Here is a 6,759-nt window from a genome sequence, read left to right as displayed (position 1 = left end):
CTTTCTGCTGATTTAGCGTCAGAAACCAGTGGACCATATAAGCAGCTTTGACTACATTTTCTCTTTGACTTCTCACATCAGAGCCCTTTGGGGTTTGCAGCCAGGAGTTGATTCAAAGGAAGACAGGCACAGCACCTGGCCAGTCCAGTACTCTTGCCTTTCCTCCACCATTTGCTACGACCACGTCACAGAGCTGCCCATGGAGCGGTGCCCCCTCATAATGTATATGTGAGTCTAAAAGACATTTCCAAGCCTGGATGAGAAGCTGTTTCTTTAAGCAATAAGGTCCTCTGGTGTTAGGACTCACTCTGTCTGTGTCCAGTGTTTATTGCTGAATTATGAGTAGGACCAGGCTCCACCAGGTTGGTGGGCGGGTGAGTGCCCAAGCTGGGATCACCCACGTGTAGGTTATTTCCATCTCACAAACCCACCACTTCCCCACCCTGGGAGAGGTTCAGTGCCCTCTGCGCTGCCTGCAGGAGCAAGTCCTTGTCAACCGTTACAGCTTCCCTCTTTCTTCTGCACACACCCACCCGCCCCTTTTCCCTTTTCCTCACTTTAAAAAAAAGGCGTTTTGGATGAATGGGTTTAGAAAGAATGTATATAATAAAATGTAGAATGATGATCTCAGAACAGCCCATGGAGGAGGAGGGTGGAACCAGTTGTGCTCGGAGCGCTTATTGTTTGAGGTTTTTTGGGGACGGTGTTTTGTTTTTTTTTTTCAACTCAAGCAGTACCTACCATTCAGCTGAGCAGTATACCTTACATGCAAAAATTGTCTTCAAAAATATTAAAGACCATCTGATAAGTGGGTCAAAGAGGACAGTCTATATTCCATAAGACTGCAGAGCTTGCTGAAGCATCAGTTCTAACTTCTATAGCACAGGACAGAAAATTTCCTGCAAGAGTGGTCCTGCTCTGCCCTGAGACATTGCTGCTAAATGTCAGTGTGTGCTGCTGAGGAGCACACGGTTGCAGCTGCAGGCTGTGGGCAATGGGAACTCGCTGTTTTCCCAAATGGGTTATTCCCCAGGGAGGGATGCAGCCTTGCTGTGCCCCTTGCCCGCTGGCCCAGCTCGGAGACATTGTTCTGAGGTTGCACCGAGGAGAGGTTACAGCCCAGTGAGGGGGCTCCCGGCTCTCACTTTGTGGAACCCTGAACTGCAAACGCGGTGTTTTGTCCTCCAGTGCTGCCAGTCCAGCACTGCTAACTGAGAGCTCCTCCTCAGAGCCTTTTGTTCAGCTTTCACCCTCCATAAATCCTTTTGGCATCTGCAGCAGGGAAGCAGCAAGGAGCCCACTCCTCAAAAGGATCACAGCTCATTGGAGGGAAGAATTTTACAACTGGTAGTAAAAGCGTAAAGGAGATGGTGCGTGTGCACAGATCAAAGGCAAGATCTACTCTGCCTATCTGCATACTTTAGGCATCCAACTGCAACACAACATAAAGTTGGTGTCTAGGATTGTCCTGGGCTGATTGTGGCTGGTTCAGCAGTGATGGAAATTTGCTCAGAGGAGCAGCCCATGTAAATGGCCAGGGGGAAACTGCAGAGCCCTCAGGGAGCTTCTGAAGTGCAAGCCTTGGCCAGGAACTTGGCACTTGAAGCTATATATAAAAATAATATATATTATATATTAACCTCATGGGAAGTGAGAAACCTGGTTCTAAACTTTCCCCTCATTCAACAGCATTTCCCAAAAAAGTGCGTTCAGCATGAGCCCAGTCATGTTGGGCATCTCTGTGGGAATGGGAACAGGGATGAGCCAAGTTCAGGTGCGTCAGGGATGGGGAAAGGGCCCATACAGAGCTTATGGCCAGGCAAAGGCAGGGCTGCAACACAAGAACAGCACCAACCCCATGGACTTTCTCGTGCTTTCAGACCATAATATGGGCAATAATGTGATCATTGCTTCAGCCAGACACCTTCTACTGTTTTGCAATGCAGAATTGCTAGGGAGTAACCTGACAATGATTAAGAAAGGCAGTGTTACCAATAGGCAACACTTGTCTAGGTGGTGACTTCCTGCTATTTGCTTGATGGGTTTTCAAATTCCAAGTAAGAACCCCATATGACCTGTTTAATACTAGTCAATGGCAGGTGTGTTTTAAAGCATTGTTCCCGCCCATGAGCAGCGTGTATCCATGTATCATTTCCTGAGCAGATGTTACTCAAAAATCTAGCTGGTAAATCAAACATCCATTTCCACTGACCATTGATGGGCGAAAAAGCATAAGCTCTGGCATCTTAAGCATGGGCACTTTTGACATGAAACTGTGAGCTGGAAGTTCAGCCTGCTGTTTTGTCTCCAGGCTCAAAAATACATGTAACACTTGCAGTTGCCAGTGGAAGGGCTTTTTGTATTTACTGTAATACTCAGCTGCGGGAGAGTGGTTTCCTGTTGAGACCACAGGACACAAGGAATATTCATGTTCTTATTTACAAAGAATGGCCAGTAGCCAAAGAACCAGTGTGTCACCTGTTAAAAAACATACATTTCCCCATTGTCTTCTGAGGTACTGTAGTAAATCTCCTGTTCTACATGGATTTTAGGAACTCGCTCCAAGGAGGTATTTGATGGGTAGGATCTTGGGCTAAAGAAGAAAGTCCTGCTATGCTCCTTCTCATTCCACCAAGTAAAAACCCCCACCAAGTAAAAACCTCCACATAATTAATGATGGATATTCTTGAAACAAAGGTTTATATCATCTAAGTCTCATCTTGGATGAAGATATGCTTGTATTTTCAAGCACCTCCTGCTAACAGGTTTATGGAGTGCTTTCTCACGCCTGATATGTGCTGCGTTATCATGAAGCAATAACCCCTGTTCGTACATCTGAGCTCTGGCTTGTCGCAAAGTCCATTTTAACTGTCTCAGGCAGAAGCATCACGCAATGAGAACAGGAATGGGCTGCCAAAACCTCTTCTTGTCTGACCAGATTAACCTTCATTTCCATAAGCCAGCACTGAAGTGCCACAAGACCCAAGAAACTGTTGGCAAAATGGCACATAGCTGCCGGGCACATGGGGGCTGCCTCCTCGGGGGTGCACGGGGGTGGCTGAGCATTTTTCAGCTCCACAAGGCATGTAGAGCTGAATACAGAGCAACCTGATGGCAAAATGGCAGCTTGTCACCTTCCCAGACAGATCAGCCTTACGGCAGAAATTGCAGGGATATGTTGCAACGTCAGCCACAGCTGAACATTGCTGTCTGTCACCTCTGCGTTTCTGGCTTTTCTTTAATCCTCAAACCATTGGCTTTTTCCTAGAAATGCCAGTCAAATGAATGATTTGGAGAGATGTTTAAGTTGTGGGAAAAACTCCTCACTCTTCATTAGCTTCCCTGTGGTGAGTTTGACACACACATAATACACCCACACACCACCAAACAACTTTCAGGCAACTCACACTATTTTTTTTTTCTAAAGGAAGAAAAAGAAGTGAAAAAAGGAGACTATTATATGTTTTTCTACTTTAAATACTTGTGAGACATGTAGCTACAAGAATTCTCCAGATGATCTCTGATGGCAGCAACAAAAAGGAGACAATTTTTTTTCTTTATTTAAAAAAATAGTTTTAATTAATTCCTAGAATACTGTAAGTCAGAGTACAGGCTATACCCCTGCTTCCTACGTGCAATCAGACATTGGAACAATACAGTGGATTTAACTGCAATAGAGGATATGAATGTGAAGAGATAAAGTTATCTGTTGTATTGCAGTCCAAAGGATGTGCTTGCTCCTGTATGTTTTTCTGCCCAGTTAGTTTAAAGCTAAAGACCTTTCAAAAAAAACCCCAAACCTCACTCAGGTCATTTCAATAGGTTTAGACTAACAGTCAGTTCTGAGCCACTGAAAATAAGAGTGACTTACACAGGTTACAGAACAGGGGGTGGAGAAACCAGCTTTGCAAATGCAGTGGTTTTGCTAATACCAGTTTCTAGGCTCAGAAAAGAATTTGAAACATCCATGGTCCAAGATGCTTTTGGTTTTAGCCAGTTGCTCGAACAGGAGCATCATGAATACTTGGACCTGTTCAAGGTGTAACTAGAGAACCTAAGACTCTAAGCACGTGTGTAAAAATATTTTCCTAGAATGCAACCATGCATGGAAGCAAAAAGGATTAAATGATGGAGGTTTATAATTGCAAAGGATAGCTGTGGGTACCACAGGCTTCAGTAGTGGCTGAGGTTTTATTGCTTCTATGGCATCACAGTAGTAATATCCATTGCCACCTGCAATGATTTGGAGACAGGGCAAAATGTGAAGATGACAAGTGTGACAAGTGTCTTTAGGTAAGCTGGAGTCTGAGGGGCCTCAGAGAAAGCAAAGAAGCTTGGCAAACGGACAGCACAGCAGCAAGCATGATACAGCAGTAAAAATTTGTTTTCACAGCCCAGATGCCCTAGGCCCAGAGGACCAAAACTGACCCTCCGTGTGTCTTTTTTAATGTGTGAGAGGAGAATCAAAAGAGGGAAGAAGGAAAAGATCCCTGCCAGCCTCCTAGACTCATCCAGTCATCAGAGAGGAAAAAAAAAGTAAACTAATTTTCTGCACTTCTCCTGGTTCTAAATTAATTTGTACCCCAAGTAAGATTCATTGCACCTGCCTAGAAAAGTCTTCCAAGTTTAATATTTGAATGTGAACTAGTCTCTGTAGGCTTTTTTCATACTCAGTGGAAAAATATGTAATTTTCACCTCATTTCTTTTGAATGGGAAATTAGGCAGCGAGATGACTCAGAAAATACTACTTGGTTGTGACCATGTTCATCAACTGTATTGTCTACCTGGACTTCAGTAAGGCCCTTGCCACTGTCACCCATAAGATCCTTATGGAGAGGGTGTTGATACATGGGCTGGATGCGGTGGGTTGAAAACCATCTGGATGGCTGGGCCTAGAGAGTGGTGGCCAGCAGGGCAAAGTCTGGGTGGAGGCCAGTGACTACCGGTGTACCCCACAGGCTGATGCTCTTCCTTAATGATCTGGGTGATGGGGCAGAATGTACCCTCAGCAAGTTTGCAGATGACACTAAACTGAGAGGAGTGGCTGACAGACCAGAGGATCATGCTTGCCATCCAGAGGGACCTCAACTGGCTGGAGAAATGGGCCAACAGGAACTGCACAAAGTTCAACAAGGAGAAGTGCAAAGACCTGCACTGGAAGGAGCAACCTCGTGCACCAATATATGCAGGGGGGACACCTAGCTGGAGAGCACCTTGGTGAAAAAGGACCTGGGGGTCCTGCTGGACTCATGATGGACTCCATGTCGAACACGAGCCAGCAATATGCCCTGGTAGCCAAGAGGGCGAATGCTGTCCTGGGCTGCATTAGGCAAAGCATTGCCAGCGGGCTGAGGGAGGTGATCCTGCCCCTTTACTCAGCTCTGCTGAGGCCACACCTGGAGTGCTGTGTCCAGTTCTGGGCTCTTCAGTACAAGAGAGACATGGACATACTGGAGAGATTCCAGTGAAGAGCTGCAAGGATGATGAAGGGACTAGAGCCTCTTTCCTGTGAAGAAAGTCTGAGAGAGCTGGGACTGTTGAATCTAGAGAAGAGAAGGCTCAGGGAGCCCTGTATATAACTACCTGAAGGGGAGGGTGCAAAGAAGACGGAGCCAGGCTCTTTCCAGTGGTGCACAGTGACAGGACCAGAGGCAATGGGCACAAACTGACACACAGGAGGTTCCCTCTGAATATCAGGAAACACTTTTTTGTTGCGTGACTAAGCATTGGCACAGGTTGCCCAGGATGGTTGTGGGGTCTCCATCCTTGGAGATACTCAAAAGCCATCTGGACATGGTCATGGGCAACCGGCTCTAGGTGGCCCTGCTGAAGCAGGGGTCTGGACCAGATAATCCCCAGAGGTCCCTGCCAGCCTCAAGCATTCCGTGATTCTGTGAGCTCCTGGTCCCTTTTCTTAGCTCTGTCTGTAACAGCCTCTGTCAATAACATCGACCCTTCGTGTATAGTGACTAGTAAAAGAGCAATCAATCCTGAGTGATCAGGGAGATTTCCAAAAATATTTGGCTAATCTCTTCCAGAAAGAGTTCTGGAAATGTTTTATCTCCTCAAATCACATATAAGTGATGAAAACAGAAAAATTCAACAACTTAACAGAATTTTCCTCGATGAAAATCAGTTTGCTTTTGATATCCCTTTCCTTTTATCCTTGATCAGAGAGAGGCTGTAGTAATTAAGATTTTACTGAGAGAGATTTTTGTCCTTCATACATTTGCACAGTCTTTCTAGTCAAGAGCAAAATAACCAAAACCCAGCTAAAATGGTTGATGCAGCGTGAAAAAGTACTGTGTGCATATGTTCACGTGTGTATGTTTTGCAGGAAAATTATTAGGTGTCTGCATTCACATTTTCCAGTGTGTGTGGACTTATCGTTGTGCCCAAGGAGAACATATTTTCCTGGGTATCTTTAGGTATGCAGTGCCATTTGCTTGGTGGGAGCACTCACAGCAATGAATCTGGGAAACAGATGTGTGTATGCATTCACACATCTCCTGTGCTGCTCTGATCAGAGAGCAGAGGACAAAAGAGGCTCCTGTACTGACCTGTCTCTTGGAAGTCTTCTAAGGACATTTGTGTGTAAAAAAGTTGCATCCCGGCCCCATAAAATAAATCACCCATTCTTCAGAAACAGTATCACCCTACAATCTGGGTACTTGTGGTTTTCTTGCTTGCTCAGTGCTGTGGGGTGTCTATGTAGTATGTGGGGCAGCAAGGCTTGAGTTAATTCAGAGCTGCCTCTT

The sequence above is a fragment of the Falco punctatus genome (genome assembly GCF_963210335.1).
Source record: "Falco punctatus genome assembly, chromosome: 4".
In the NCBI taxonomy this organism is placed as follows: Eukaryota; Metazoa; Chordata; class Aves; order Falconiformes; family Falconidae; genus Falco; species Falco punctatus.
Note: the sequence above shows the minus strand (reverse complement) of the source record.